This window comes from Magnolia sinica, chromosome 15, assembly GCF_029962835.1.
Source record: "Magnolia sinica isolate HGM2019 chromosome 15, MsV1, whole genome shotgun sequence".
Lineage (NCBI taxonomy): Eukaryota > Viridiplantae > Streptophyta > Magnoliopsida > Magnoliales > Magnoliaceae > Magnolia > Magnolia sinica.
Window position 1 is genome coordinate 50,548,601 of NC_080587.1, and position 16,172 is coordinate 50,564,772.

The window sequence follows — 16,172 nt, forward strand, 5'->3', positions numbered from 1 at the left end:
CCGATCCCAAATCTGAATCCGATTTCCTAAAGCTAAACCTTAACCTATTCTTAATTCCCTAAACCTATTGCTTATAACCTAAACCGAAACCTAAACATATACCTTAACCTAAACCTAAACCTAAACCTATAACCTAAACATAAACCTAAAACCTAAATGTATTCTCAAATCCCTAAACTTAAACCTACACCTAATCCTAATCTCAATTCTCTAACCTAAACCTAAACCTAAACTTGAAAACCCAAACCAAAATCCGATCCCAAACCCGATTTCCTAAACCTAAACCTTAATGTATTCACAAATCCCTAAACCTAAACCTACACCTAATCCTAATCTCAACTCCCTAACCTAAACCTAAACCTAAACTTGAAAACCCAAACCTAAACCGGATCCCGAACCCGAACCCAGTTTTCTAAACCTAAACCTTAACCTATTCTCATTTCCCTAAACCTATAGCTTATAACCTAAACCTAAACCTAAACCTTAACCTAAACCTAAACCTAAACCTATAACCTAAAACCTAAACCTTAACCTATTCTCATTTCCCTAAACCTATAGCTTATAACCTAAACCTAAACCTAAACCTTAACCTAAGCCTAAACCTAAACCAATAACCTATAACCTAAACCTAAACCTAAAACCTAAATGTATTCTCAAATCCGTAAACCTAAACCTACACCTAATCCTAATCTCAACTCCCTAACCTAAACCTAAACTTGAAAACCTAAACATAAAGCCGATCTCGAACCCGAACCTGATTTCCTAAACCTAAACCTTAACCTATTCTTAATTCCCTAAACCTATAGCTTATACCCTAAACCTAAACCTAAACCTAAACCTAAACCTATAACATATAACCTAAAACCTAATGTATTCTCAAATCCCTAAACCTAAACCTGCACCTATTCCTATTCTCAACTCCCTAACCTAAACCTAAACCTAAACTTGAAAACCCAAACCTATGCCCGATCCTGAACCCGAACCCGATTTCCTAAACTTAAACCTTAACCTATTCTTAATTCGCTAAACCTATAGCTTTAATCCTAAACCTAAACCTAAACCTTAACCTAAACCAATAACCTATAACCTAAACCTAAACTTAAAACCTAAATGTATTCTCAAATCCCTAAACCTAAACCTACACCTAATCCTAATCTCAACTCCCTAACCTAAGCCTAAACCTAAACTTGAAAACCCAAACCTAAACCCGATCCCGAACCCGAACCCGATTTCCTAAACCTAAACCTTAACCTATTCTCAATTCCCTAAAGCTAAACCTTAACTTAAACCTAAACCTAAACCTATAACCTATAACCTAAACCTAAACCTATAACCTAAATGTATTCTCAAATCTCTAAACCTAAATCTACACCTAATCCTAATCTCAACTCCCTAACCTAAACCTAAACCTAAACTTGAAAACCCAAACCTAAACCCGATCCCGCACCCGAACCCGATTTCTTAAACTTAAACCTTAACCTATTCTCAATTCCCTAAACCTTAACCTATAACCTAACCTAAACCTAAACCTATTACCTGCACTTATAACCTAAACCTATAACCTAAACCTAAGCCTAAAACCTAAACCTAAACCTAAAATCGAAATGTATTCTCAAATCCTTAAACCTAAACTTACACCTAATCCTAATCTCAACTCCCTAACCTAAACTTAAACCTAAACTTGAAAACCCAAACCTAAACCCGATCCTGAACCCGGACCCGATTTCATAAACCTAAACCTAAACCTAAACCTTAACCTATTCTCAATTCCCTAAAGCTATAACCTCTACTCTATAACATATAACTAAAACCTAAACCTAAACCTAAACCTTAACCTAAACCTAAACCAAAACCTGTAACCTAAACCTTAACCTATAACCTATAACCTAAACTTATAACCTATAACCTAAAACCTAATCCTAAACCTAAACCTAAACCTAAAACCTAAAACTTAAAACCTAAACCTAAACCTAAACCTAAAACCTAAATGTATTCTTAAATCCCTAAACCTAGACCTACACCTAATCCTAATCTCAACTCCCTAACCTAAACTTGAAAACCCAAACCTAAACCCTATCCTGAACCCGAACCCGAACCCAATTGCTGTAATAATGTAGCCCAATCACATGGTAAGAAATAAGAATGTATCCCTTTTAAGACATGCCCCTTTTTACAAAGCTTTAATTTTTGTTGTTGTTTCTATTAACTTGAATTGTAGCCCAATCACATGGTAAGAAATAAGAATGTATCCCTTTTAACACATGCCCCTTTTTAGAGAGCTTTAATTTTTGTTGTTTCTATTAACTTAAATTGAAACACTTTTTTGCATTATTTGCTTGCATTAGTTTTATTTTAATGGTCAGTTTTATTTTTAAAAAGTGCCCATTTTTTTGGAAGAAGTTTATACAATTCTTCATGATTTTGAATTATAATGTTTTGTTGGTTTAATATTTTTTTTAGATGAAAGACAAAAAAAGAAAATTGTTGCTAATTTTTTTTCTTTTTTTATTTATGATGTTAAACTTATATGTATTTATGCGTGGATGAATGTAATGTGGATAAGATTGCTTGTGTTTGGATTGATGTAGTTTATGTTTGGATGAATGTAGTTTATGTTGGATTTACGTAGTTTGGGTTAGATGGATGTGAATGTGAATATGATGAAATATATTATATAACAGGTGTATATCAAGAAGAATACGATGAAATATATTGTAACAGGTGTATATTGACCCTCTCAAATTTGAAAATGTGCTTTGAAGGCTCATAAGGGATGGTCCATGACAGTCCTTTTTAAGGACGGTCTGTGGCCGTCCTTTGAAGGCTCATAAGAGACGGTCCATGACAGTCCTTTTTAAGGATGGTCCATGGCCGTCCTTTGAAGGCCCATAAGAGACGATCCATAGTCATCCTTTGAAGGCTCATTAGAGACGGTCTATGACAGTCCTTTTTAAGGACGGTCTATGGCCATCCTTTTAAAGGACGGTTCATGGCCGTCCTTTAAAAGCTCATAAGAGACGGTCCATGATCGTCCTTTTTAAGGACGGTCCACGAATGTCCTTTTTTCGTCAATAAGAATGACGGTTTTCGACCGTCCTTTAAGTAATACGACACGTCAAAATTTGACAGCCCATGCGACGGTCCATGACCGTCCTTTTTTGTCATTTGGGACAGTTTTGGACCGTCCTTTTTTCATAGTTTTGGCATAGTGATAGTGCTTAATTGATTTAATTATGGATGTTTTCATGTGCGAGGTGATATCGAGAGCTTATGGTGAAATTGATGTCAAAAGGAAGATTTATGCTTAAAAGATTACTAAATGAAGATTTGGAGATTTGAAAGTCATTAATGAAGAATTCGCATGCCAAAGATCTAAGAAAACTAATTGAGGAATGAAGAGAATCAAATATTTGAAGTGAAGAAAATGAATCCTGAAATTATTTTTAAAACAAACATATTCCTGAAATTGTCTTTAAAAAGCATATTTTGAAAATATGAGTCTATTTTGGAAAACTGTGCAGACTACGTAAATTTGAAGCGGTTTATACTCTGAGTTTATTTCAGAAAATTGCACAAAGTATGTAAATTTGAGGTGATTTCTAGATTTTTCCAACTTTATGCGAAAGTTAAGAGTTCCACAACTATAAATAGGACTCCCTAGGATGCTACAAAGCATCTTCTAGGATTTGAAAAGTCTCAAGGAGCATACATAAGGGTGGAGCAGCTGCCAAAGAGTTTTTTTATTCTTTAATTTATTTTTCATGCTTTGTTTAAGAGATTTGGTTTCAATCATGTCTATGGTTGGCTAAACCTCTTAACTAGGGCTAAGAGGTGAAGCTTATAGCGTATTTGGATGTTTATTTTACTTTGATTTTTACTCTTATTAAACTTCATTGATTTCTAGTTTGATATTAAGGGAATATTTTCAGTTTTTTATGATTTGTTGTAACTCAAATTACAAAAGATACTGTGATAGCTTTGGATATCTTCTTTTCCTGTTTTGAGATAGTGAGATTGATAAATCCTGTTGTTTACCATCATCTCCTGGGCATGGTAGGGTGATGGAATCCCTTCTAATCATCACAATTCTCCTCCATTAAGAATTAAGTCAATGAAAAGTTCATATTTGATTTTAATTGCTTTATCTTCCAATTGGATAGGATAAGACTGCAATTCTAATTGTGTTCTTTGAATCAAGTAAGGTAGCATCTTGATAGATACAAGTAGATCCTTGGCACCCTAGTTCCCACCTTTAAATTCATAAGTTTTAATCAACATTATTCACCATTACTCTCGATTATTCAGATTTCAATTTAAGTCTTTTTCTAGTTCTAGTTCTAGTTATTTTCAGAATATGTACAAGTTTAGTCCATGTGGATTCGACCTCAATCTTACCAAGCTATTACTACATCGCGACCCTACACTTGGGGTTGTGAACAAGTTTTTGACGCTGTTGCCAGGGACTACAGTTACGTTTTTCTAGAATTAATTGGTATTGGAATTAGGTTAAGATTAGGGTTTATTTTTTTGATATGTTTTTAAGTTAAGATTTTTTCTGAATTTATTTTTAGAAACTAACATTATTTTCTATTTTATGGGATCCTAACATAACAAGTCTTATTCAGTAATTTTGTTTCAACCCTCTCTCTTATCTTTTCTAGATCTCTTATTTGTTTTCATTTTTCTACTTTTCTTTTTAGGCTCAGTTATTTAGTTACTTGAAGGCTAAGAGTGTTTCATGCCTAAGTGGGTCCATGATAACACTCTAAGTCTTTTGAATGAAAGAGGGTTAGTCGAAGGGTTGCCTATCCATCACAGGATTAGACACCACTTGAGACCCTCTGAGTCAATAGAAGTGATAATTCAACTGTGGATATTAAACCAGGGATAATTCAACTCCTCCCTAAGTTTCATGGACTAGAATCTGAACGACCATACTTGCATATGAAAGAGTTCGATGAAATCATATCTACATTACACTTCCCAAACGTGTCTAAGGACACAGTTCGACTGAAATTGTTTCATTTCTCCTTTAAAAGAAAAGGCTAAGTTGTGGTTACATTCCTTAAGGCCAAGGTCCATTGTCACATGGGCTGAGATGACATAGGAGTTCCTTAAAAAGTTCTTCCCCTATCATAAAACAAATACCTTAAGGAAAGCAATCATGAATTTTGCACAAAAAGAGGATGAGACCTTCCAATGCTGGGAACGATTTAAGGATCTCATAAATTCATGTCCACAGCATGGCTATAAAACATGGCATATAACAAGCTTTTTCTATGAGGGATTGTCCTCACCCATGCGCCAATTTGTGGAGATGATGTGTACCAGGGAATTCATGAATAAGGAAGCCGATGATGTGTGGGATTATTTTGATAAACTTGCTTAAAACCCAATCATAGGATACCTCTTCAAAAATTATCACCTCTAAGCCTACTCAATCAAAGGAAAGGGGAGGAATTTATGTTCTAAAAGAGGAAGATGATATAAATGCAAGAGTGGCCAAACTCACAAGAAAAGTTGAGGCCATAGAACTTAAGAAGGTAGAACCCGAAAAGACTACGGAAGTTGTTTGTGGCATTTGTGCTTGTAACATACATACAACTGATAATTGCCCAACAATTCTTGCTTTTCAAGAGATATTGAATGAGCGATCAAATATCGTAAACAACGTAACTACCAAAAACATTTTAGTGGACCCACTTGAAATACATATCACTCAAGCTGGAGGAACCATCGAAACTTTAGTTGGAGGAACGGACAAACGACTACTTCTCAAGGGATCTTTAACCAATTTTTGAATCAAAGGAAACCTCAAGAGGATCCGGTCTTAAAACATATATAAAATTAAGAGCTTTTATGGACATTTTGACACATAGTTTAAAATCATGCCATTGCATATTTAAGCATATCTTAAGTAAAATAGGCGAACATACATGTATTTATGACATTTTGATGCTACACATAGTTTAAGCTCTTCGAGTATTGGAGCTAGTATATTTTTTGACTGAACATACTTTGACTAGACTTGACTTGACTTAACTGGACTTGACTTAACTAGACTTGACTTGACAGGACACTTTCACACACAGTTTAAGCTCATGAGTAGTGGAGCAGGCACAGTTTTTTAGACTCATAAGTAGTTGGAGTCGAGTCTTACGTGAATGGTCATTGTAACTCTTATGAGTTCATTGAACTTATCGAGGCTGGGGAGTTCATAAACCCCGATCCATTAGAGGGGCACAGTGAAGCTACCGAGGTAGTGAACTCGGTGGGTTTTACACATAGGGTTGGACGAAATAACTCTCTAGAGTTCACTGGGCTCGCAAGGCTACCTTAGGGTACCAAATCCAAGGTCACCAGTCTAATCAATGAGGGGGTGGTTTATTTTGAAGACCTGTCCTCATGAGTTTCTACTGGAATCAAACCAGGAATCTAGGGGGTGTAACACATGGTTGGCCTATCCATGGACGAGCCACAGAGCACACATTGTAGCCCACTTTTTCTTCGTCTGCCAAGTTGGACCCATTCACAAGAGGGCATATTCTCTCACCTTCCCTCGTGACATCTTTGGAAACTATACAGATGGCATTGGTCTCACGCGTGATTGGCCGCTCAGGGCTTTTAGTTGTTATCCCTATCCGCTGCCCGCATGGATCAAAGCATGTGATAGCCTATGTGAGCTTTTTAGGGCCATTGGCTTCTCACTGCTATCTGCATAATACTTGATATATTTTTGACTATAGTAGGTCTTATGCGTAGCATTCTGCTACCGTAGATGATAAATCGCCATCGCTATTGCCACAGGTGATAAGTCGATAAATGACATATTGTCATTGTTGATAATAGTATCTTTGATAATATTTATATTTTAAAATAGGTTGTCAACTTGGCAATAATATCAATTTAATGGCAATGGTTTTTTGTAATAGTGGTCAGCAACGATTAGCGATAGCGATACTAACAGTTCAACAATAATCATTGGTGGTTGGCGATAATAGATGATAATATTAATTTTGGCGATGATCGGCGATAATATTAATTTTGGTGATGATCGGTGATAATATTAATTTTAATGATGATCGGCGACAATATTAATATGCTTAAACTTGTGAGTTTGCCTTTTATTCATTCATATATGAAGAAAATACATGGCATTTGCCTTTTTAGGTTGTTTCATCATTTTTCTTATCTTGCCCCCTTTTGATTGGGAAAGATTGTGTTCAATAATCTTCGGAATCAAAATTGCAACGATATTCAGAGACGATATATTTTAACAAAGTGGGCATTGTCATGCATACTCGTAACCCCACATTCTAATCATATGAATATGAAGAGTCGTATCCACACTGTTCTTCCTTCATATGATCATGATTGTCTTCAATCGGGATTGCGGGCCGTTATCTTTTCTCTTACATCATACATTTTCCTTATGACAATTTCACCACTATCCATCATTTCTTGTAAAATTTTCTTTATGGTGAAGCAATTCTCACTTCGATGCCCAAGAAGACGATGATAATAGCAATAATCATTTTCTTTCATCATCTTCATCTCTTTTGGGCATTTTGGTCATGGAAATTTGATTCTCTCTGTAGCCAATAGTTGGTTCATCATAGGAAGTATGTCATATTCTTCAAATGTATACTTTTCACAGTTATTGAATTGTCTAAATCTTTTCTTTACTTTCTCCATTGTATAACCGCTCGTATTTTCTTCATCAGAATTTCTTCGTTCCTCTTGATAGTTCTCCATTTCTCTTTCTTCCTTGACATTACCCATCAAAGTCTTTTTGGAATCTTGAAATAGCTGGTTCATATAAAGATTGAACACTCTCCCACTGAGCTTTTCTAAATCGCAAGCTTTCATAATTAAATCTTGAAAGTTTTGTATATTCTGACTAATAAGACTCATTACGATATCTGGCCTTATGCATTTTATACATGACTTGTTTTTCTTCTTTCACCAGCTGTGGACATGATGCCCCCAAAATCCTCCATCGAACAATGAATTCTTTAATTGGCTCATCTTCTCTTTGGAAAATAAAAGCTAAAATGTTTGGGCTAATTTTTTCAAGAGATGACCTAGGGAGCTGTGAATGATAATAATGAATATTCTTGATGGAGCTTGTTGTGGGAGATATAAAAAAATGGTGTTTTTCTTGTCATAACAGCATTTCCTTTATCTTTCCAAGTCTTTGATGAATCCCATGCAGAAACCATGTTTCTAGTTACTTTTCTCTCTCATTTTTCATCATTTTTTATTACTATCTCACCCTACTTTATCAGCTTTTATAATGTCTTTCAATGTGAAGCAAGCTTCTGTAGGATGCCCTAGAAAACGATGATAACGGCAATAATTCTTTTCTTTCGTCATCTCAACTTCCTCCAGATATTTACGCCAGGTCAACTTGATAGTTCCAGCAGTTAGTAATTGTTCCATCATTAGCAAAACATCTTCTTTCTCGTAAGCATATTCTTTATAAGAGTCATATATTCGAGATCGGTTATCATTCGTACGGCCTTTGTAACGATCTGAATCTTCTCTTTTTCTTGTTTCTTGTCTGTTGCGGAGTGCATCTCTTTTCTTTTCCCAATCAATGACATTTACCATTGATCTATTTGATACTCTTCTTTCTATTCTGTTTTGAAAGATTAGCATTTTCCTGGCCATTAACTCTAGTGCATGTGCTTTTGTAGCCAAATTGCAAAAGGTTCTTATGTTAGCACTTGTGAATCCGAACGTGATTCCTATTTCCATAGAATTTGGGCACATCTTCACCTATTCTTTTTCTTCAACCAATTGTCTACATGATGGTCCCAAAGTTTTCCACTTATCGATGAATTTCTCCATAGGTTCGTTCTCTCTTTGTCGCACAGCAGCTAATTCCATAATACTAACATCGCGATCTGATGAGAAGAAGTTCGACATAAAACCATCCTGCATTTGTTCCCAAGTTTGTATTGACTCCGGCACCAAATTGGAATACCATCGGAATGCTTTTCCTGTTAACGAGGAACCAAACCGTCGTAAGCAGTATTGTGAGATTGTGGAGAAATTACCCATCGTGTTAATGAAGTGCATTAAGTGTACTTTCGGAGACCCATCCCCATTAAATTTTTTAAAGTCCAGATGTTTGAAATTAGCCGAAAATGGTATGTGCTCAACCTCCCTCAGATATGACGTTCTATAACGAAACCTTCCAGTATGCTCATGTTCTCTGACTATTTATGTAACTACTTGTCACATTTCCTCTTGAGTTATGGCTCTCATGGCAGGTGGAGAGTCATGTGATCCTATCTTCGGAGGTTGCGATCCTTTAGGCTGTTGCTCATTTCCATTCACTGTAGCCATCTGTAACACCCTGTACTTTCCAGTACTTGGGTGTTACCATATAACCAAATTTAGAAATAAATACAAGCCTATCTTGAGCAAATGTTCACGTGCATTCTAGCCTAAATCCGATGGATGAAAGTAATCCATCCATAATTGGGTCATCCATCCGCTGCATTTAAGGATGGACCACTACATCATCAAGTGACTCTATTTTTAGGATTCCAGCTACCCTGATAAACCAACCACTTTAATAGACAAATCAAACCGTCTATTGTTAACATCAAACCCCAAAACCTCAGATCCACCATTTATCAGGTCCTGCCACTCAATATTGGAATCCATTACTTGACCTCTACAACCAAGCCATTCATTAGCAACATCAGGTAGGCCACACAATTACATTAGGACTCTTTAGATAAACAATGAATCAATCACAATGCTCCATTGATCGATCTAATGATCAATTCCCCTAACTCGATCATCGAGTTATAAATTTAACCATAAACTGTCCAAGTAGTAGTTGTGCCTAAGATTTGGACACATGGCTTAACAAGACGTAAATCAAACCGCTAATGACCCTAATCAAAGGTGCGTCCTACATAAAATCCTACTGCCAATAAAGATAAATAAATAAATAAGCGAATATCTATGTATGCACATATAGTAATAAGGTGAGATTAAATAATTAATGTAAATAATATTATTGTAGACTTTAATGACACTAAGAAGGGTGGACCACTCAAACAAATTACAAAGAAGTAAAAGAAACTGTAGAAAATAATAATAATAATAATAATAATAATAATAATAATAATAATAATAATAATAATAATAATAATAACGATAATAATGATAATGATAATGATAATAAGGTTATTAAAAGCATATTAAGTCATTTAATCCCTAATCTAACCATTGATTTCCAACTAAGGGACCCTTGGGACCATTTTAACTGTTGACGATCGATTTTGGGATGACTTGATCGTCAGATCAACGTGAGTCCACAAATAGGACCAAAAATAAGCTGTGGGGCCCACCTAAACTTTAGATCTACTTTTTTTTGTCAGAAGACTTGATTGGAGCCTCCCGAGCAAATAGACGGAGTGGATTTGTCACGAGCATCATGGTGGACGCCATACGAAGTGCGAGTGCACCAAACTCACCCGTGCACGGGACGTTGTTTGCTAGTTGACAGTGAAGACCTGCATTCCCCTTGAAAAAGCAAAAATTACTCCCACCTGCTTGAAAATTTAAATCTGATGGACATCAGCTCCCTAGGTGGCCCACCCTGGCCACTACCTGGCGGACCGTCCATTGGATTTGTGGGGCCTGACCGATCAAAACCGTAAAGTCAGACCGAACACATGCATAGAGATGATGGTTCTGGGATAGAACCAATCAAAAGCTCGCGTGTGGCTAAGATCTGGGATGGTGGGCCAATCTGTGGCCACATTGGTGACCTACGATCGGCCTGATCATGCTATCCCAGCCATCCGTCTGCCATTTGAAAACTGCGCCCTCCATTGCCAAAAATGGTTAAGCAACCTCTTGCACCATAAAAAGCAAAGGGAGACATTTCCCTTTCGAGAAATGGGTGCTGACACGATTCGGGCCTTCCCTCGGCCATGTGGAACGATTCCAGCCACTCCTGCTTGGATCTAAGAGATATCTCATCTCTCGAGAAGGTGGCGAGATATGGAACATATCGTGTTACGGCCCCCGACTCGGTAACCAGACTCACAAGGAACTCGATAGTTGGTTCTAGCTGCAACAACCTTCGTAGTTCCTCATTTTCGGCTCCTAAGACAGGTTCCGATCCTGGGATCCTACAAGGAGGATTTTCATAACCATATATCCATATCAATATGAGCATAGCCAAGATCACAACAAGTATATCTGAGAAATAACAAAGGCACACATCACAAAATCCACTATAAATTTGATCTTTAATTCAATGTTAAAGGGAAATACATCTGATAACAAAAGAAGAGAAGGAGAAGATCTGCAACACTGGGGTCCTCGGGTCAACTCCTTTCCCAGCTCCGCTGTTAAGACGCGGACCTAGGATCTCCTGCACGCGTCAATCATGCATAAACTTATAGAAAGCTTAGAGGGTAGTGAAAGTGTGTGACAATGGTGTGTAGAAGAATAATAGGGGAAACAGAAGGAAAATATGATCAATGCCAATAACACTAGTCTTACCAAGGCTTGTCATGAATACAATGCAATGAGTACTAGGCGCCATACCAAGGCAATGCATAAAGTGCTTATTTAGTTGATGCAAATGCAATATGAAGTGATGTTAGTCCTCATATCTAATCCACAAGTCAATACAGTTCCATCATAAGGAATCTACCGGGGTCTAGTAAACTGTAGGATGACGGCCGCTTTACAGACCCGCACAGCCAAATGAGCGTAGTAGACCTCACTACCCACAGGCGGATAAGGCCACACCCCATCCCAATCGACTACACGATAGTGGGAGTCGCGAACTAACGGTGTAAGACACTTGAGCGCTCATGGTTTCCACTCGGTCACAACGTTAGGGCAGATCCTTGGTACCATGAAAGTTTTGGAAATTTCACCCATGGGCATCATATGCACCCTATATGCTCAAGTAACATTTTTGGTGTCCACATATGGCCATCCACGAATACCCCTGTGGAGGCAGGGCCCTGATGAAGCAAGGGCAACAATATCCATGAGATATGATGTTAAATGTATGAATTACGCATACCAATCATGCACTAGCTCCAAGCACACAATGTGCACAAGAGGGGAAAACTCCATCCCTCTATCATGTTAACTCAATAGCCACACACAAATGCAATCTAATCATGCAAATGATCATATGGGTCATAAGGGCGAAAAAGGTGTGCCACACGGTGATGATGACGTGGATTACAATACACTCCTCCTTCCCAAGGAGGGACTAAGTCTAGATATATAGACAATACTCTATAGAGTAATCCTCAAGTGGGGGCCCAATACTCTGGGGTAGCCCGCAAGCTAAGGAGGGTAATATATATAAGCCTAAAGGAATAAGCGGTCTTAATAAGGGTCCAAGGTAGGCCTCCAACCACCTATAACAACCCCATGGGCCTACCTTAGGGCCACCAAGGAGGACATCTAACCTCAACTGGGTCCCAAAAGGCTACCCGTTACTACTCGAATATGAAGCAAGGCCTATGGTCTAAGGTAATCCATGGCCTAGTGGGCTATACATAAAGCCCAACACGTAGGCAATATGGTGGGCCCTCAAGAAAGGTTTGGGCCCAACCATAAAGGTCATAAACCCCACATATTGTAGTGGGCCTAATGGGCAGCCCGGTAATCCAATCATATGAACAATATCCTAACTTTATCCAAGTGAATTGGGCCTCACAACTTGGCCCAAATACAAGGACACTATGGTGGGCAACCTAGGGCCTAACTACTTGTATTTTATGGCCCACAACCCATCACAATAGGTAGAGAAACACAGGCCCAAATGGTGAAGGGGCCAAACTAGAAGATCCAAGATGAATGGGCCTACCAAGGTCAACCAAAACCATGAGCATAGATCCAAAATAAAATCCAATAGAGGTGGGCCTCCAAGTAAACATAAATGAAGCCTAAAGACATTTCAGAGAATGGAAATCTTATGTGCATAATCCAACCTTAATCTAGTGGGTAATGCTACCCCAAAACAGGCCACAAGGGGCAGCCAGTTTGGGCTCATTGTTGAATTTCCAACCCACCTATTTCTGGGCCTGCTGGAGCCCAACAATAAATAATATAAATTAGGTATATGTTCCCTGGTCACCCACATATATCTCTTTGGGTCCCACTAGATGGGAGGACTAGATTACACACATAAAACAAGTGGACCATGCTACCAGAACGAAAGTCCAGCAGTGGTCCAATGGGCCTGTGCGTCCCAAGGGAAGACAGATTTATGGGCCTGGGCAATTGGCCCAAAACTCATCCAAATGTGTCTCAAAAATGGATGCCACTGAGGGAGATGACCATGGCCCAAATGGACCATAAATGGATGGATGGTGGGGTTAAAAAATACATCAATGGTGGGCCCACAAGGAGGGGTGGACGGCCAACCATGGCTGGACGCCCCTGCCTGGGCATCCCAGTCTAGTGTGCTGGTCCAGCCCGAACCATAATTAGCACAGGGGTCCGTTGACCCCAAAAATTTGCAGGTAGGTCCTACCATGGGTGGGCCACACCTTTGTTAGATTTCATAATTTTAGGATTTACAAAAATGTTTTAATTAATTTAAGGAATTCAAACTGTACAGAAAATCTGCTAAGTGCAAAATTTTGATAGACCTTAATCTGAGCCTTCATGGAGTGGATCAATGTCCTCAAAAAATTGGGAAAAATAGGTTTTAGGTCACATCATATACGTACGACAAGGTGGGGTCAACGGATGTGGCCCACCAGTGGAAAAATTATTTTATAATTAAGGATTTCCACTCTGATAAGTTACTGAAAACTGTCCAGAAATTTCAGGCTAACCACCTCACTTGGGCCACACCTTTGGAGCTGCAATCGAGGTCGAATAGGGTTGAAATTTGGGGGACATCAAGATGAGATCCCTACATTTCAGAAAATTAGATTTGATGAGTACAAAAGGTCCCCCGATCAGTCACAAATTCAAGCCCAAAGTTTAACAAAATCTGCCAAAAAATTTCTGGACAGCAATACATGCATGGAATAAAATAAATGCATGGCCCTATTAAGGAAGGCATTGGCCCATATATTGGGTGTCATGCGTGGGCCTCAAAATTTTTCAGAACAAACCCCTAAATTCCCACCCTTGCATGAACGTTTAAGGTGGTAAAAAGGGGCATCAAAACCATGGTGCAGGTTGAGTATAGATGTCCCTTCCTTACTAGGCTTTTCTGGGCAATCTAGGTCCACTAAGTGGACCACACATAATATCATTAGATTACAAGAGAAGAAAAGAGAAGGAAGAGCATCCGTCCATCAGGGGAGGGCTTAGCCACTACTGGGTCGTCCACACACAATCACAACCACAAACAACAATATAAACACATTGTACAACATAGATCTTATGATGCATGGCCAAGATCTTTGAGATGAATGGTTGGGATGCCATCCCAACCACATGCGAGGGTCTAGATGACCCATCATACGTAGAGAAATAGGAGAAATCCCCATGCAAGGGGTCCATCAAGGGAAGAATCCCATGCATGGACATGCATGTATAATGTGGGCCTCGTGACCACATCTAGATGATTGTGTTGGATCTCCACCATTAATTGGTTGGTCCTACACATCTAAATGAGAGAGATGAAAGAGGCTACATGAGGAATAAAAAGCTACATGAAGAAGACGGAGGATCTACTTGATGAAGAAAGCACCCACCTAAATCAACCTTGAAACTTAAATCCCCATTATCTAGAGGCTCCAAGCAACATGGATTAATGGCTAAGATCAAGTGAGAATTGATAGATGAGGAGGTATTTTAGGGAGAAGGGGCTGTAGAAAATGAGAGAGAGGGGACATTTAGGTGCTTGTTAGGGAGAGGAGAGATGAAGGAGTAGAGAGAAATGAGAGGGAAGGGGAGAGAGAGAGAGAGAGGCTTTTAAGCCTTGTAATGATGAGTTCTCTCTCTCCTGGGCAATGATGGTGGCCTATGGTGATATAAACAAGGTTTTGGGTAATAGACTTTCTAGAAATCTCAGCCTAGAGTGAAATGATGGGCATAAGAAAACGTGTAAACCATGGTGGGGTCCACCAATCATTAAATCAACGGCACATATCGATCGATGCTCATAACTTGAGATGTACAAATTGGATTAATGCATGGGACGCAGTGTTGGAACTATGGCGCTGATACGTACAAGATAACATGGGTCTTGGGCTAATTCGAGTTGGGTCGATGTGACCGAACTCGAGGAAAACCGCAAACGCTAACCGAAAGTCACAGGTCCCTGGAATTCAACCGGTTGGACCGCAGGACCAAGATGAATGAAATGCATACTGACACACACACATGCACACATATGAACTCAGGTCAGGTCTTACATATCACGAGATAAACTGAAATGCACGTAAAAGGCCCAAAAAGTGGACCTCGCAGTGATCAGCAGTCCCATCTGGTCTGCTCAAATAGACCAGATCATACTGAATTACCTTAGAGGACGATTTGCCATTAATGCCCACTTCATCTTCTCTGTTAACCCATCCGACCCATAATCATGAGTGGGCCCCACCAGGGCTAAAAATTTACTTTCTTGGTGGGCTATTGCAGTGGGAATCCATCCTTATAGTTGGTGGACCCCATGCATAATAGTTTTTTGAAGATGGTGCTTGCAAGAGGCATTTGAATCTCAACCATTGGCTGAGATATGCTGGAGTCCTCTCTCAACTATAAAAGTTGTTGTGATGCTTTGGGATTCGCACTAAAGAAAGCATCAGAGAGAGAGAAGGAGAGGAAATAGGAGAGAGAAGAATAGAGGGAGAGTGGGTGTAAGCTCGGGGCTATACGGTGTCTAACCGGGTCTGTTCGGAATGAGTTAACCTAGTGAAAACCGACAGCATCCCGGTAGAGTGTGAAGAAAATAAGGAAGAAGAGAGAGGGAGGTGGGGAGACTACCGCTCTAGGTGGAGCAAGTTGTAGCTACCACCGCCGTGGTCAACTGACCCAAGCCATTTTAAATGGTGTGTGACGCGATGTCGACCTGACTGGCACCAGACTTGGTTCAGGTAATAACCAATAAACCTCTTTCCACCTCCACCCAACGGCGCACTGAGAAGGCCAGGCCCGTCTGTTGGAGCTGGTTCCGTCCAACTCTGCGGGTTGCGGTAGAAGCT

General features: G+C 39.1%; 1 non-coding gene across 1 annotated transcript; it reads right to left on the reverse strand.

Annotated features, from left to right (window-relative positions):
• Positions 1-5,145: 5,145 nt before the first annotated feature.
• On the reverse strand, positions 5,146-5,250 carry LOC131228367 (small nucleolar RNA R71). The gene has a single exon (XR_009162872.1). It is a non-coding gene; the product is annotated as a small nucleolar RNA R71 (small nucleolar RNA).
• Between the last annotated feature and the right edge of the window lie 10,922 nt (positions 5,251-16,172).